At 38.8% G+C, this 19,196-nt stretch overlaps 1 protein-coding gene across 1 annotated transcript in view; it reads right to left on the reverse strand.

The window, feature by feature from the left end:
- The window catches only part of tenm3 (teneurin transmembrane protein 3), a 309,711-nt gene extending 291,655 nt beyond the window's left edge, over positions 1–18,056 (reverse strand). The window contains exon 1 of the mRNA XM_067442491.1: positions 17,365–18,056. The gene's annotated coding sequence lies outside the window, so the exon portion shown is untranslated. The remainder of the gene's footprint in view (positions 1–17,364) is intronic.
- Between the last annotated feature and the right edge of the window lie 1,140 nt (positions 18,057–19,196).

Genomic DNA, 19,196 nt, shown 5'->3' on the forward strand with positions numbered 1-19,196 from the left:
CAACTGTTTTTTTCAGCTAACACAACATTTTTTGCAGCATTTCTCAAGCTGAAATAAACAACAAATGTTGCAAAACCAGCAAGAGAGAGAGAATTACACAATTTCTCCTCTCCACACAACAACACTAAAGATACCATCTGGTCATCTTGTGTGAGGACAGCAGCATCCTATCATTGAGATGTGTGTGTGTGTGTGTGTGTGTGTGTGTGTGTGTGTGTGTGTGTGTGTGTGTGTGTGTGTGTGTTATGAACACTGGGACACCTCCACTTCCTCAACAGTGGGATGAAGTCGGCTATCACTTCCTGTAAATCTGGTCAGTGTGCTTTGAAGTTCGACATACTACAATATTGCTGGAGAAGAAAAAAACATTTCTCATTCCAGACTGGACTGCAAGACTTAATATGAGTAACTACAAAATAAAAATAAATAAAAAAAATGGCCAAAAGTTTTGGGACACCTGACTTTACATGCACATGAACTTGAATGACATCCCATTCTTAATTAGTAGGGTTTAACATTGAGTTGGCTCACCCTTTGCAGCTATAACAGCTTCAACTCTTCGGGGAAGGCTTTCCGCAAGGTTTAAGAGTGTGTTTATGGGAATTTTTGACCATTCTTCAAGCGCATTTGTGAGGTCAGGCACTGATGTTGGACGATAAGGCCTGGCTCGCAGTCTCTGCTCTAATTCACCCCAAAGGTATCCTGACAAGCCAGACCCACATCAAGATGTTTGGTCTGGAAACTCACCATAGGCAGGGCTCAATCCGAGGGGCGGGATAAACGGTTGTCTTTCAAACTCCCTCTGCACGCGATAGGATAGCGCTACACCAACCAGAGCAACGAAGGTGAAGGATTGTCTTGACCAGGACCACACCCCTAAATGCATTGAAGCAACTGACATGTGATTGGTTGATTAGATAATTGCATTAATGAGAAATTGAACAGGTGTTCCTAATAATCATTTAGGTGAGTGTATATATACACACACAATTGTATTTTATTTTTTGCAACTTTACCTAAATCATTTAGTTATACACACAAAGAGAATGGAGGACACCCCCTTTAAGTTTACCTTGTAAATCACATCATTTCTACCCCTCCTGTCTAAACAGATGGACAACTCTGTCTATAAGCTGCAAGCTCATTTGGGCGGACTCTCCCTCGAGTTTCCAGCCAGACCAAAGGTAAATAATACCCTCTGTGCGATGCTATACAAACGAGAATTGGGATGCAAGTACTCATTGGCGGTTCCATCCAGAGGCAAAGGCTTCGGCAACAGAGAGCTTAAACTTTGTGAATTGTGCAATGGATCCAGATTGTAAACATGTTTGTTCTGCAATCAAGCCAACACAACTGATTGAGAAAGGAAGGCAATTAATGGAACTTCAGCGGCAGGATGCTTCAGGACACTGGGAAAGACGGTGCTGTGTTCAGCTAATTGCCCTGCTTTGTCCATTTTTACAATAAAGTCTAGGGTTGAAGGTCAAATCCCATTCACACAAAAAGGTATTTATGTTAGACAGCTTGAGAGGAGGGAGACAAACGTCTGCCCTGTGAAGAGTTTATAATGTGAATATTTCATTTCGTCATTTACTGTAGCCCTCGTATTAAATTAAAGTAATTAGATCATTATTCTCAATAGGATTGGATAAATACCCTTGAACAAATGATCATGGACAGTACTGAAAAACATGCTGAATGTGTTATGCTAACTATCAGCTGTGCCATTTGCAGTAAAAGAAGAGCCTTAAAATGCAGTGGCAATAAAATCTTAATAATCATTCAATAACAATAACGAAGAAGGGCATACTCTAATTTAAGTCACATCACTTGTTTTCCCAACTGATGCAAGGATTGTTTATGCACACAGTTATTGCTCTCAGATGAGACACTAGAATATAAACAGAGTCTAATAAGTTTTGCATTATTGTCTGTCATGTTTTCAACAAATAAATAAGCAGCCATTTTTATTTTGAAAATTAATCTTTAAATATATCATACTTTATTAAATGTCAAATTTAAATGTAATGAAATATGAATTTTTTGACATCTAGGTATATCTTTATTTCAGTACCTAAACATTATGCTTATGACAAAATAATTGTATAAACTGTACACAAGTTAGTCATTTATGCAGCAATTATTTTATTTAGTTGTTTGCTTATTATAGATGTGACACTGACAATTAGTGGGGAGAATGTAGAAATCAATTATAATGACTATTTCTTTATTTCACCTTGTTTTAAGCCTCTAATCCTGTGCCAGCATACTTTTTCTACTTCTTGTACATATTACAGCACTGGATGTCCAAAGAAATGTCTTATTACCAAATGTGAGTTTTCAAGTTTAGTGTCAGTCATGTATTTTTATTATTAACTTAATGAGACAGGTCACTGTATAAAACACTGCATTAAAAACAACATAATTTTGGCCAGTGTGGCATACATAGACATTGTTACATTCATCACTGATTACAGATTTTATAATGGTGTAAAAATACAGATGAGAGTATTTAATTTAAAAAGTTCTAGCTCTAAATCACACTATTCTTAAATTTGAGAACAATTAATTAAAGATAAAAAAGCTTTATAATAAATCTTTCTTCAGTGTATAAAAGGTTTGGGAGTTGTGAATGATTTTTCAGGAAGTGGATGTTGTAAACCGATATCCCAGGCAAGACAGAATCAACTGCAGGAACAAACACCTACACAATCTCATTCCATTTCCTCTTAACCATCATGAAGTAGAGGGGGTCAATTTAGCCTCCATTCTGTAATCGCATTTACTCATCAGACCCTAAGTACAGAGCGAGACAGTTACCCGACCACAGAATGGCTGACCCACCAGCATGTCCTACACCCTGCAGTTCCTGTGGTGGAAAGTCATCAGAGGGTTGGAGATGCTGCAGCGTCGCTTCTCTGCGGGGTTGTAGGGCTCATTAGTCATGCGGTGGTCGCTTCTCACCAAACACAATTAAGACTATTTGCCCTCCTACAGCAGATGCTGATGAGACAGGCAGAGAGGAGGATTGGTTGAACGGCCAAAGCGATGGAGGCACCACAACAAAAGGACCACAGCGATGGAGGCAAAAATTGAATTTTGATAATGGAGTACATCTATTTGAGGGGCTTGGCAGGGATGGCGAATGAGCAGGAAGTGTACAGAAGAAAGAAGGGGGGCAAATAATGACCTTATCAGAGTGAAAATCTAACCGTTCCATCGCATCCGATCTCAGCATAGGTCCTCAAATCTGCTATCCTGACAAGCCAGACCCACATCAAGATGTTTGGTCTGGAAACTCACCATAGGCAGGGCTCAATCCGAGGGGCGGGATAAACGGTTGTCTTTCAAACTCCCTCTGCACGCGATAGGATAGCGCTACACCAACCAGAGCAACGAAGGTGAAGCAGAGCTCGCTGACTGATTAAACATTCGCCGTATCCGGTCGGCTAAACTCCGAACACATCTTCCCTTTTTAAGAATGACTTCAGTGCCGCTCTTTGTTCTTTTCTCAGAGAAAAGCTTAACTCCAAGTCTTCCAGAGTCGCGGTCAGAGGTGATTCAAAAGACCGCCGCCGTTCGCCAGTTTCTGTGTTTACTAGAAGCACGCAAACGCAACTCGGCCGTCGTCATTATGGCCTCGCCCGCCGACTCTATACATGATGTGATTGGGCCGTCCAGATTTTGAGGAACACAGCTCAGAATGGTATTGAGAGTTCCTAGACGACACTTGCGGGCAAATTAAATTTGCTGCCGCTAGGGTGCGTCTAGATTTCTAGGCTACAAATCTGCCAGATTACTTGATGAAAATGCACAAACATTTCACAAAAGCAGAATCAGTTGCAGAATCATGTCACTCACCTAGAGGTCAATCGAGACTAGAAAACACAACCACAGGTCCGAGCGGCATTACCAGTGCTCTCTATTCAACAGGTGATGTTTAGATGCTTATGCTTAGATATTCTGAGATGCTGAGAATTTCATACAAAATAAGTGTTTCAGCAGTATGGCCCATTCTTACTGTTCCAAAGCCTGCTGAGCTGCCTTCAAAGGCAGCAATTTAAGTAGGATAGTAAGCGTACTCTCAACTGTTACAAAAGGTCAGCAAATTAATTATGCTGCCCACTAAAGCATCTTGTTTGGTCAAATTCTAAGGCTGCATCATGTGTTATTTGTGGAAAAGGTAAGTTCAATAAATGGATTCAAGATGCAAAGAATGACAAACTATATAAATAAACTATCATCAAAATAAAATGAATGATTAATTAAGTAATTAATACATACATAAATCATTTAACACTGCAATTATTAACATTATACACACACATTAATGTTTTCTGTTTCTGAAATAAAAATAAATTAACTTTTAAACGTTTATACATTTTAAAATGTAATTTATTTTTGTGATAGCAACACAGAATTTTCAGCGGACATTTCAGTTTTCAGTGTCATCTAATATGCTGATTTTGTGCTCAAGCAACATTTCTTATTATTATCATTGTGATGCTTAATATTTTTGGAAACCATGACCCATTCAGGATTTTTTTTAATAGAAAGTTAAAAATAACATTATTTATTTTAAATACATATTTCAAATAAAAAATATAAAAGTCTTTACTATTTTTAAAAATATTTTTTATGAATTTTAATGAATGATACTTTTTTTAAATTAATTTTCTTATGAATTTAAATGGATAGTTCACCAAAATGAAGGTCATCATGTAATCACGATAATGTTGTTTCAAACCTGTATACATTAATTTGTTAAACTAAACACAAAGGAAGATATTTGGAAGAATGTTTGTAACCAAGCAGATATAGGCAGTCATTGACTATCACAATGGGGGAAAAAATAGTATATGATATTCAATGGCTGCTGAGATCTGCTTGGTTACAAACATTCTTCCAAATATCTTCCTTTGTGTTCAGCAGAAGAAAGAAATTAATTCAGGTTTGGAACAACTTGAGAGCGTATCCTTGCTCAGTTCAAGTAATACTGTCTTTTAAAAAATACTTAACGTTTGAACAGTAGTGTGTACATTTAAAACTCATTTTTTTATTTGATTTTAGATTACATGCTACAGTATAAGGCTGTTAGACTAGCAAAATTCTACCATCAAACTCTTGAAATCAATTGTGAGTCCAGTCTATTTGTGGATGCCTATGTTGAGTGTTCTAAATCTGTCACTTAAGACAGGATGCTGCCTAGGCAGTAGGCAGAGGGCAGTGAGGCAGCTCACTAGGTTTTGGAACAGAGCTTCTGTTTTTAAATTGGCATAAATGGGAATGTTTGCTTTACAAGAGATGAACAGATAACATAACAGATAGGCCTGCAGATAACACGTACGCAAAGTAACTACTTTAAAAGAGCGTACTTTGCAAGTCTTGCTTCCACAGATTAAGATAAGTGGTAACTTTTAGGACTGAATCAGAACGCTGATATGACAGACCCTCCCCTTAATTACTACTGTAGGAGCCTCAGTGGCAGGCCTGATTTTGTTCAAAATGTCAATGTGCCCACTTGGGAAATGAAAGGGGGAAGGGTGGAGAAAAAAAAATTGAGAACAAATGCAGAAATGTTGATGTCAACAATATTTTAGAGCGCTGTGGGACTCTTCTTCTGCACAAAAGACAACAACATATATCATATCATGCTGCTTGTGGTTTTTAACCAAAGGAGTTGTGAAGAGAGAGACACCATAAAAGAGAGAGGGTTGTTTGTGTTTCAAATTAAGCAGTAAAATGTGTGCTAATAGTTATAAGATGCTGATTTAACTGTTGTATGGCGTAGTGGTTTCTGAATACTCAGAAACAGTTTCTCTCTATTTTTTTATACTCTCTGTGACATGAATATAGCCACTAGCAGTAAAATAAAAGATGCAAACACTATCTTTAAATCCTGAGCTTGGCTTTATTAGAAGGATTTTTTTTTTTTTTGTCTTGCTTGGTGAAGTGGTTATTTTCTCTTGTTCAGTACAAGAGCCCATTTTCACCATTACTGTGGCAAGCACAGACACCTGTAGCTTAGAAGCTGTCGCCATGTCAACGGTAAGAAAGAAAGAAAAAGGAAAAGAGGTGCAGGAAATCTGTGTGGGGAAAAGAAGACTCCATTTCAGGGAATGGGAGCACGAGAGATACCCAGTCGAGCTCATTGGAGGGGCAGGAATGATGAAAGGCTGTTGAAAGCTCTTCAGTTACAGGCTCCGTGAAGAGATGTAAATCTCACAACACATGACACAGTCTTTCTAAACCTTTCCTCTGAGAAGGTGGGTGTTGAAAAAGGTGCCCCAATAATACATGTTAAAGGTAAAATATTAAGTGAGTGTTTCAACAACACCCTCATCCAAGTGTGTGAAGCAGCATCTGGTTAACGAGGTAAACAAGAAATGACAACGACTGAAAACACAACAATGGCTACAAATCACCCATTGTGGCACTAGATTGTGCAAACCACACAGCTAAAAAGAATCCACTCTGTGCAACAGTGTCCTCTTTAAAATAACCACCCGGTGGTTTCCAATTTCAGCAAATTCAGTTGTCTTAGATCAATGCTGCTAACTACCAAAAAAAAAAAAAAAAAAAAAAAAAAAAAAATGTGTTATTGTCATTTTTATAAACTTACAGCTTGGGGCTTCAGGAGAAAATACAACGTGTGCAGAAAAAACAAAAGTGTAATATTTTTAATTTCTTTTATATTTTGCTTTTTTGTGCTTCAGTTAAGCCCTTGAGCCTCAGGCAGAACACTGAAGGAAACCTTTGAATTTCTGTTTCTAGATTTTTTCTTTATTAAAATAAAATAAGTGGTTTAACTCTTCTTCTGCGAGTCATTGATGTACAGCAATGGGGTCAAATTTACTGGCATTACACAAATGTAAAATAAAACCAGGAGTATTGACAAGAAGACTCTTAAACCTGTGTGTGAAAACACCTAACTGACATTCAAGGGAAGTTGAGATCGGCATGTCAAAAAAAACTTGTCAAACCGCATGTGAGCCGCACACAGTCGTTATATGAGCTTTGTTACTTTGTGGCTTCAATCAGTGTCTTCAGCTCATAAAATGTATCTGACTGGAGTCTAATGCACATTTTACTGTAGTCCATCTTAATTACATTGAGATGCACTTAGTGCCATGCAAATGCGTTGCAATCCAACTGCCTCAATGTAGTACCCATTGTCCTTCACTCTTCACTCGCCTGCGACTCTGTCATTAATGACAGAGGAGTGCGCTGAGCAGTCACTGAGCCCTGCAGACGAAATTATCTCTGTTGCTGGTGTGTTATGGCTTGACGGTGCTGAGAGAACCAGAACCTCCTCAAATTCTTTTTCCCACCAATGTGGGTGGTTAAACATTGTTTAACTGACGGATGACACCAATGTGATATGTGCACTAATAAAGTATACTTTATATAAAGTATACTTTAAAGTTTTAATAAATTGTTTGATATATTTTAATCAAAAGTTTTTAAAAAAAGCCATTCTTCAGTGCCATCCGTTTTGAGGCTCTTTTCAGCATGGACCGGTTCAGGCATTATTTAGGCACCGGTTCTGACGATACCCAAACCTAGCTCAAGCTACGAGCTTCAAACTTGACACAATATGTAAATCTGCATCTGTCTTTTGGAGCAAATATACAATACAGATGTCAATGATAGTCAGATTAACATGCATACAAGCTAGATGAGACAAAGTTAAATTTGCGCCATGGCAAAAATATGTATGAATTCAGGACAAAACTGTTCAAATGACTGAATCAAATAACTTTTTTCCAATTTTGAGCCACGATCAAGCTGCACAAACTGCAAGTCATCTAAATGTAATAATAATGCTTCCGTCACACTGAACCCCCCTTAAAAGTGGTCCCAACACTACACCACACACAGTCTCCTACTTTTGTTAAAAACCAAATCATGATCATCCAGCTCGGTTTGTTTGAGTAAAATCATAAACAAAGTGGAAACTAAAGTATTCTATTCATTCCAAGGTTTGCATTCTGTTTCCTTGGTGAAAGCAACATAAATGCCTTATATAGGAAACATCCTCTTCCTTAAAGGAAATGGATTTTTCCCTTGGTACTAGAGCATTCATTGTACAATGTCCAGGAAATCAATGCAAGTTTTTTTCCTCCCACTGTAAATCTTTTCTTTTTTCCCCTCTTACACTCTCTCTCTCTCACACCCCCCCCCCCCCCCCCCACACACACACACAGACACACACACACACACACACACACACACACACACACACACACACACACACACACACACACACACACACACACACACACACACACACACACACACACACACACACACACACCTACGCCCACACAAGCAGGGCTCACACCCACACACACCTGATGTAACCTGGCAGACTGTGCCAGCAGAGTGAGCCATCAGAGGGAGTGCACGCCCGGTCTAAACCATCTCCCAGCTGGCTGCGTGAGCTGGGCCCGTCTGGCTGGAAGCTACAGATTAATTAACAGTGTGCCATGAGAGCACCGCACAAGTGTGTGTGGAGGGGGCGAGGTGTGTGACATTCAGCCCGGCCTGCTCACACACCCGGCGAGCTCTGGATCTCACGTCTCTCCGCCCTCGCCATCATCATCATGGTCTCACGATCTCACCCCGTCTGCTCGGTGACCGCCGCCAATCGCCTCCCAATCAGGACAGATAAAGAAACAGCGCTTTGAGAATGTACGGCAGGAGTGCAAGAGCTGTGACTTCTGCAATAAATAGCCATTGTGAAGAACAGGATATATATATATATATATATATATATATATATATATATATATATATATATATATATATATATATATATATATATATATATATATATATATATATATATTCTTTTTTTTCTTCTTTTTTTTATGGAAGGAAAGTTACAACTGCATGGGTCCGAAAATCTGCTAAATAATTTGCTGAAAATGCACAATATTGTAAATTCTTACATAATCTTAAATTTTAGTCATACAGTTTATAAAATGGCAGGTGAATTTGTTCAGAAATGCAATATATTGAATGGACATGATCAATGGACAAACACAAAAATAAAGAATACATAAATAATAATAAAGGATGCGTTTTTGATTTAACTTTAAAAGTTGATAAGCCGCTTTTATTTTGCTATCCAAACTTGACTGTTTTTCTCCTGCTATTAGAGAGCCTGAGGAAAAAGACATGGGGTTCGTTTTTGGGACACAACCCAGCAGTTGAGAGCCACATATCTAGTGACAACGAAAACACAAATTCAAATTTTCATACAAATTCAAAAGCAAGAATACTGCATTTTGAAGTTAGCTAACCTGTGTCCATAGCAACAAGCAGAAAAATATATTTTTTTGTTTCGCTTTGAATGGGGGCTAACGGGGTTCAAAGAAAACTCCAGCTTAATGACAGAGGAAATATCTAACCCATTCTGAATTTGCACATCAATAGGGAGACAAATCGAGCGTCCTCTCTTCCTCCTGTAATATATACAATAGGCAGAGCGGTAGTTCAGCTGTGACTGAAACCCGAGATACATGTTCTCCGAATCATCGGGCAAAAGACTGTCCCTGCTACCCTCTCAAAATCTTTCGTAACACCCATTCTCATTAGAGGGATGGAAAAACTTGGGGAACGGATCGATGTTTTCATTTTTCAAGTGCTTGTATCCATTAGACGGGTAAAATTCATCCATCAAGCAAATTCCTTTCTGGTTAGGCCCTGTCGCTTTAACAAGTAGCGAGCTCAATGTGCAAGATGTATTGCTCTCCATTTCACTAACCTTCATTACGTCTTTCATGTGTCTCTCACCCCCTCCTGCTATCTCGCTCTTATGGAGAAGCAAAGGATCTGATTGGCCGGAGACACTACCTGCCATGTTCTGTGGCATACAGTGCAAGCAGTGAACCTCTCATGTTCTTCGCATTAAATCAAACGCCTTTTTTACAGAAATCATTCGACATGAATTATATATGACAGCCCCTTTTACCTCCTCACTTAGGGGAAAATATAATTCTATAATTTGGTGGTTTTCGTATGGTATTTAAAGCAATATTGAGTGGGCCTTCCTGTAAAGCTGAAACTAATGGGAAAAGGGGGTTACTGCATTCCAAAAGTAAGTGCTCATAAAGTTATGTTGAAACACACATAAATTACAGTGGCAAAAAATTTCATCACAGCCATTAGAGAGACGAATCCCTCATCCTGGCCTCTCCACCTCCGTGATCTTGATCCAAGGAAAGCTATCGAGAGGTCTGTTCTGTTTCACTTTCTAGAGCTAATGCTAAAAAGTAAAAAAGAAAAAAAAAGTGGTAAATTACAGTGCGCTGAACACTTTCAGCCAACATATCACCAGAACAATTTCTCCAGCATCTGCAAACGAAACGGTCCAGACGTTGGGATATTTGTGCAGTAAAAGTGAGAACAATTTTTATTCTATTTTAAATTGCTAAAATTTAACTCCTAAAATGGCTGTTGGTAAAGCAAAAAACAATTACAACAAAAACATTAACATCGGCACAACCTTTGCACCTGAGCCGCTGTGAGATCAAATAGCCGGTTATTTGAATAAAAAAAAAAACCCAGCATGCTCACAGTCTCTGCTGACGGGGGAGACAAAAGCCTTGCTCCTCTCCTTAATGAACATATCTGCCGTGGAACGCTGCAGCTGGACTTAAAAGGTTACGTGGGGCTGGCCATGCTGGGCACAAAGCTGCACCCGTAGGAATGCTGAATCCTCTCCAAGAAAGCCAAAAGGAGTTGCGGGGGGGGGGTTTGGACTGGCTGTATCACTGACAAAAGACAAGACTGATGGCCTCACCAAGAACCAGAAAGACCTTTGCGCGAACCCCTCTTTTGCCATGGGAGAGCACGGTTCATGTTTACATCCCTCCCTCAAACGTCCTCACACACTTATACACAGCGGCCTCCATTTTATTTACTGCGACTCTCATAAAATATGGATGCCAAACAAGATACCAGAGGACACATGAGAAGAAAATGGGAACAATGAAGTATAAAATATCACAGCATCTGGCGCTTGGTGAACTATGACCGCTGACTTGCTCAAATATGTATTTTCCTTTCAATCATTTATTGCCTGGTAAATAATCACTTAGCACGCACAAAAAACAAACAAAACAAAAAAAATTAAGAAGTTACTTCCCCAGTAATGAAAGCATTTAAAACATTCACATTAGTAAATCTTGACGGCCTATGTATGACATATTTATTATTATTAAAGGCCATATAAGAATGATAAACTGCAAAGAAGTAGTACAAAGCATACCTGTCTCTTGAGTCCAATGAATCAGGATTTTAAGAGGTCATTGAAGGAGTAGACTGCCTGTGATGAGAAGTCCTCACCTTGTGCCAGCTGCAGCGGAGTGGAGTGCATGAGAACTTAAAAGGTGAAGCGCCGTAAGGTAGGTGTCGTAGGGTACGGACACACACACTCACACACACAAACGACTGACCTGTCCTATTCTATAAAAGTGTCTGACTGCAGGAATGCCGTCAGCCAATCAAAACTCAGCACCCCACAAGGATGCACAGGTAGATTTAAAGGGAGCACAGGACTAGAACATGCATGTAGTCAGGGGAAGACAAGTGCGTCTAGAATGAATTTCTAGCCTTGTATAAAAAAATAAAACTAAAAATTATACAGACCTTTAAAAGAACACAGACATGAGCAAATGTTCAACAGAAACAGTGCAGTATTTTAGATTTTTCAAATAAATGTTGTTTTCTTGAACTCAACTTGAACAAAATCAAAGTATCATCAAAAAATTCATCATGGTTTCCAGTTTTATATTGTTCATTTATTTGATAAATTGACACACACACGTGCGCACATGTGCACACGCGCACGCGTGCGCACACACACACACACACACACACACACACACACACACACACACACACACACACACACACACACACACACACACACACACACACCAATATCCAAGAAACAGCTGTAATAATGTAAAATAATGTAAAAGAACAATGAATATAGCGTTCCTATCAACTGTCAACATAGACAAGTTCTATAATACGCAATCAATAAAGTTAAATAAAATCACAGGGTTTTTTGTCACTAGTCATGGTAAAAATGTGGTAACAGCATATTTTATGTCAACACGAGCTATAAGACAATGTGAAGGTTGAGCCAGGTACTCAGCATTTAAAAAAAAAAAAAAAGCAACAACAAAAAAATCATCAGGATCTGGGTTTGACTCAAGCTTGTGTCATGTTCTGATCCTTATCCTCATATCTCCCTCCACTATCCTCTAAATAATTGCTAAACAGCCTTCAACAGACTCAACCCCTTCAATGAATAAACTACCATTGACAACTCATTTTTTCTTTACTATCATACATTTATTTGGCAGAGACAATCCGACAGTTGGCAGAGGGCACTCGGCAGCAAATCCTATAGCACAGTGTAACAACACTAAGCCCCCTTCTATAATAACTGTTATCAAATATAATTTTTCACAAGATAGCAAAAATATTGTTATCAAAAAGGAGGGGGGAAAAAACAACAGATTTAAGGTTGGAGGTGGAGCCAACGTTAAAGCTGCCGTTATTTCCCTGTTTCACACTCGACAGAATTCACACAATCTTTGTCTTCCGCACTGGTCACACTGCATATTTCACCCAAAAAGCATACGCTTGCATGTAACACACTAGATCCGTCCAACTTTTTTGATGCAACTGGAAATTTTTATTTATTTATTTGCCAATCTGAAAGTGTTGCCATGCCCGATCTGGTGGTTTTTGCAGTTTGTTTATCATTGACCATCACAGAGGCGCCAGTGTGAAATAAAGTATTTTTAGATGTTGACATAATGGCTCGAAGAGGGAGGAGACCATGAATTTTTCATAGCGGCTCACAGGGAGAGGTCATTCGCCACTCTCCGCTATAAAAGAGGGGAGAAAAAAGATTTTCTGGAAGGCTGCAAGAGGATTTCACCCCTCTGAAACATAAACTGATCAGCCAAGTACAGTGACCTAAAGACACACAGACACAAAACCCCACTGAATGTGGAAAAATGGATTCCCTCATTGTCCCGCTGTTCTGAAACAAACACACCGACTGAAACCTCCTTTTGCCTAATACCTATGCCAATCTCCAAATTCCCAGCAAACACAAGCAGCAACCATCTTTTGAATACTCTGCTGGCAAGTCAACGTTGTCTTTTAGGAGATAACAATGAGAAAAGGTGTCCAGTACAGTAATGTCACACTGCCTAACAGCCTTCTGTGGTAGTTTCCATGAGAATGGATTTGTTTTGTTGTCGGTAATGGCATTATTAGACAGTTAGCAATCCGTTTTACCATTGAAAAACTATTTTGGCAGTCTCTAAAGAGTGGATTCCAACCAGAGTGTGCGTCCGTGTGTGTGCCTGTGTATAATCCCATTTGAAGTATTCTCCGCATTTTCAATGCATTGAGGAGTTGAGCATAAATCAGAGTGACAGACTTAAAAGAAAAGGCTTTGCATTAAAGAGTCTAGGTCAAGGGGATGGGTCTTAAACACAGACAATTCCTTTCTTCTCTGAAATATTAGAACACTTTTACCGTTAACAAACGAGTGAAAGTGCATTGCTCTAAATGTCAATTAGAGGCACAACAGAGGTACATCAATACATTCGAGCTGCGACATCATCTCGTCTGCCGTGTGACGTTTTAATTAAGCCTTGCATAGGTCGCGGAAAAACATTTCATCTGGTCACGCAAGTCACAAACATGATTTGCTTTCACCCCTCTAGCCTCTCCTCTGGATCCGTTATGATGCACCTATGTCACGCTCACACAAAAGAACAGAGGGTCGTAAGAGGCACGAGGCCCGTGGTTCTACGGCTGTCCTTTGGCATGTGCTCTCAAGTCAGTGAGCTTTGAGCTGGTGTTGGGTTTCCGGCAAAAACGGCAGTGTCTCCTTCTTTAAGCATGGCTGGGCAGCAATGAGCCTACTCCAAATGTTACACGCCATTCAGGCCCCGTCGATGCGTGCGCGCGCGCTCGTGTGTGTACGCTATGCCACGTCGGCTCCCAATTGTTCATGCACTACATTTAACAAGCTGGTGAATCAGTCCCATGCCATCAGGAAAGAAGTGTGGAGATAAGAATAGTCCCATCCATACACAAGAACACACAAACCGATGTCAAACCAACAATGCCTATTTATCTGTTCTCGATAATTGTGCTCCTGACGATTATTAATCACGTTAGAGTGCTATTGCCTTGAAAATGAAATTACATGAAAATAAATGTTTTTGCAATTAGCTGTCATGCCTCCCATTGACAGGGAATGAATGATTAAAAAGAAGACACTGACTAATTGGGCTTTGAATAATGAAATTAAATCTATGCTGACTTTTAAAGCAGGTGTGACAGCAGAAGCAACAAGGAGATGATAAAACATCTGGCCACACTGGACAGGTTCTGTCAATCAATCCTCCCTCTATGAATCCCATTACCATGACAACCCCCAGCCAATAACATCTGTACTGGCCTTCATGAGGAAAAGAGGGCCACTATATGTGACAATATTAGCATCATTACAGTAACAAATGGTGCTCTCTTGCTTCTTTTATTTGATGTGAGATCAAACATGCGCACACTCTCCGTCCCACGCGCTGTGGCCTGCCACGGGTCTTTAAAAAAAAGAAAGAAGCTGTTTCTGTCAAGATATAAATGACACTTCAGAGTTTGAAAGTGCTCCTATCAATCACTCTAACTTTAATGTGAAATAATAAAATCAGTTTAAGTTTTTCTGTTGTCCGTTTCTTCCCCCAAGTGAACAAAGGCCAAGTTCAAGGCAACATAAAAAATTGATTTCGGCTACACTTCAGATTAGTCAAAGAATGTGCATGTTCACACACACACACACACACACACACACACACACACACACACACACACACACACACACACACACACACTCACACTCACACACACACACACACACACACACACACACACACACACACACACACACACACGCACGTTTGTTTTTGTGAAATGCGTGATAATTCCATAGGCATAATGGTTTCTATACTGTAAAAACCATATAAAGCCCTAAACCTACCCATCACATGAAACATTCTCCATTTTTACATTCTCAAAAAAACTCATCCTGTATGACTTATAAGCATTTTGAAAAGTGGGGACATGGGTAATGTCTTCAAATGTCATCCTCTCCTTGTCATACCTGTCATACCCATGCCATTATACACATTTGTGTCCTGATATTTCACAAAAACAAGCACGCACACACACACACAGCTACATTTCTCCCCGTTTCATACATTTGTCTCTTTGCAAATATGCCTATCATATTTCTCTGTTCACAAAAAGGAATAGACATAAACTGTAAAGAAATTAAACTAAATATGTAAAAACAATATCTAATTTGTAAAAGACATCCATGTTCGCATCTCAAACTGCCGCATATTACAATTTCAAATTGACCATACTGACCTGAACGAGATTTCTAAAAAACAGAAGGTCGTGCTTAAAATATAGCCACAAAAAAATAAATCGCAACAACAAAACCTTCAGTTGAAGGCCTAAGCTAGTCAAAACAACTAGGAGACTAAAAAATTTTTTTTAAACACAGATAATAATAATAAAAAATAAATGGAAAATGATCTTTCATGAAAGTATAAGGAGCCAGTCCAGGAGCATGATTCATCGGGAGGCCATGTCTTTGCTCTGTTCACTCACTGACTTTAGCGGGCAAGATATTGTACACTAACATTTAAACAAAAAGATCATTCAGGATGGGCCAGGAATCTTTCACCAATCACTATCGTCAGTATCAGCTTTCAACACAATTACAGTACATGGTGATACCTCAGTACCATTCTGCCTTTCAATCAGTGTGTGTGTGTGTGTGTGTGTGTGTGTGTGTGTGTGTGTGTGTGTGTGTGTGTGTGTGTGTGTGTGTGTGTGTGTGTGCGTGTGTGCGTGTGCGCACATAGTGTTGTTGTTTCTTTATCTGTCGATACACAATCTTCAGGTATGTGTTCATAAGTAAAACATAACTGATAACCTTTTTTATCGTCTTGCTTTTCTGAATACAATATAAGAGTCTGGGTAGTCTACACTTCCTTGATGTGCTTTAGAGGTTTGGCTCAATTATGTACAGATCGGATCGACATTATAGTGATTCGGAGACACGCTTACTGCCATTAAAGTCACCGTCTTAAGCAATACGTTGCAAAGTCAGCAAAGCAAATACTGTTATTTGTCTAACAAGTAAGTAACAAATAATTGAATGAATATTATATTTTCTCTCTAAAATATAAGAGATAAAAAGAGATACAGTTGCTCAGAACACTCTCACATACACACATAGATCACAAAAAAAAAAAGTGTCTCATGCTTGCATACATGCAAAAACTTGGTTATGAGAGAATATTTGTGTTGTTCATGAGCGACGGCTAACCATTTAAATACATTTATTTTTAATCAAACAGTATTCAGGCTGAGAATAAAGCTGAAGCAAACATGAGAGTAGAACTCAACTGAAAGATAATATAACTGTGTTACACCTTCAGTAAATGTGAATAAGTTGATGCTGTAGTTTCCCACCGATAAAACAGGTTTGTATGAAACACTCACAACTTCATCATATGTAATCTGAGCAGTGGGATATTATAACAGTGCTTACATAGGTTATTGTAACCATGTCAATATAACTACTTATAATAATTTTTTTTAATTGTGTAATTTTACACAATAAGATTTTTTTTTTTTTTTTTAATTAAAGATGCTGCAGCACGACAATCGCATGCTACGTATTTTAATATATATTTTTATATACGGACAACTTTATTGTTTTATTGCTTTCACTGATGTAAGGTCTTTATCATACACTTGTACTAGGCTACGTTTCGAACGTCATAATGCAAACAACAGGCAACTGGTCAAAAGTGTTCAGCTAAGAACTGATATTTTTATGACACGATTTCAAGCTGTTCTGTTGTACAGCCAACATTTTAAATATTTCACTGAAGGGCAGTGAAGTAATCAAACAGATTAAGTTAATACAACGGTGAAAGTGAAGATAACGCGCACCTCACGTGAACACATTTACAACCTGTGTGCACCTACTGTGATTTGCATTAACGTGCGGCTGACTAATCTTTAAATACTAAAAGTAATTTAGGCTATTGTTTATGTTTTTATCCTCTATATATATCAATGTTCCTTTAATTAATAACTAAGCAAAACTAAAATATTTTTAAATAAAAATAAATGTTACCTGCTTTGACATGTTTTATTCTCTGTAAGGGTAAAAGTATTTAGCCTAGTTTACATTACAAGTGCGCTCGTGCATGCTGATGCCATCGAGAGTCTTACCTGCTGTCGATGTGTTTCAGCATCCCATTGACAAAACTTCTAAACGACGGTCAACTTCTTCCGAGAATGACAAAACAGAGATGTTTCTTGCAAAACAAGTCCTCCTTACTCGCTTCAAACAGCTCAACTCCCGTCCAAACGATAGTCCGGAGAGCGCGAGTCACTCAGATGTTGACAGAAAGATGTTTCTATCTCCTCTCTGAATGCACTGTGCACGCGGAGAATGCTCGGGGGTTATCGATGAGCCCAGCGCTCATGTGTGCATCTGCCGAATATAAGCCGTCACCTTCCGGATACACCGAGACACGGAGTTACACGACCAGCCGCTGTTTCATCACAGAGCTACAAACAAAGCCGGGAGTCCGCGCGTGCATGTCTACCTGAAAGCGCTGCGAGAGTAGGCTACAGATAATTCGCGCCGGAGTGTGTTTCCTCAGCTCTGGATCTGGCTCGGCGCTGGATGTGAAGCTCTACTGCTCCCCCCGCTGCGTCCAATCAGTGCGATATGTGTCTGCATCCAGCACAGGATCGATGATAAATGAAGGGTCATCCATGACTAACGCTGAACCCTGATGAATGACTTTCACAAGCTCCTCGTCATCATCGCGTCTCTGGCTGATAGCGACTGAAAGCAGTTCATGGGTTTAGCTCTGTTTTACGTTTTCATTCGGGATGCGAAGTTCATTCTCGCCGAGGAACAGCACAACGCGCGAAAGTGTTGTTATTTTGCATGCTAAAAGTTAACACATCCCATAACCGAAAACATCCCCACGTGACACCACAAAACAGTTCAATGCACGTATAATAAAAATAGCATTAACTGTTAGATTTACTTTTTTTTTCTTCTTTTAAATGTAAGGTGCAAACAAAATGGCAGCTGTCAGAACTTTACTGTATAAAAAAAAAAAAAAGGTGTTGATGTTACAAGTAGGCTATTATCAAGTGGCATTTCAGTGGCATACCTGACAATGCTTTTATGTTCTGTTAGCTTACTAAAACATTGTCATTATTTCTTTGTTTTAATTGACAGTATTTTAACTTCTGAATCATTATTTGAATCCAAAATAATGAACTTTAATAATGAAACATTAACTAAAATATACTTTACCTTATTTAATAACGTCCTATGCAAAAATTGTAATAACATATAAAGTAAAATAATACATATTTTGCTAAATATTTATTTCTTTGTAAAAAAAAAAAAGGCATTTCACATTAGGCTAGGCCTATTTACTTCTGAAAAAAAAAAGTTTTCAGTATTTCACAATAAAAATACGGCATGTCGTCTTTTAATATAATTTTGGGTAATGTTTAAGGCAATTTAGCTTACAGTTAACCAGTTATAAGGTTATTATTTCATTTCAACATTATTATTATTATTTTTAGACGGGGGTATTTTAATATTTTTTACAGTACACCACTGACAGGCAGCCATGCGTCTAATGAGATTCAACTTCTCTTCGAATATAGTTTTCATTTTGAAAAGTTTTATGACATTTAACAGTGGTTTCAAGGCCTCTGAACAGTTGCCAATTCAGTCACATTTGTGAAGCCATTGCAGGTGTGCATTAAAACAGCAGTGCCATAACCATGCACCAATCTATCCCTCAACCCTTCCAATTCAGCATATGTATATTGCAAAATAAACCTCAATAAGGTAATATCATCCTGAAGAGGTGTATTTCACCACAATGGTCGTCAGACTGCGACTTACAAAATAAATAAGGGGAAATGAAATATTGATCTGATTTGAATTATGAAAAAAGAGACTGCATTAGGATAAGAGCAGCGAACTTGCTTCCCATCAGCGACCCTGAACCTTGTCTGTGTTT

The sequence above is a fragment of the Pseudorasbora parva genome, chromosome 4 (assembly GCF_024679245.1).
Source record: "Pseudorasbora parva isolate DD20220531a chromosome 4, ASM2467924v1, whole genome shotgun sequence".
NCBI classification, from domain to species: Eukaryota; Metazoa; Chordata; class Actinopteri; order Cypriniformes; family Gobionidae; genus Pseudorasbora; species Pseudorasbora parva.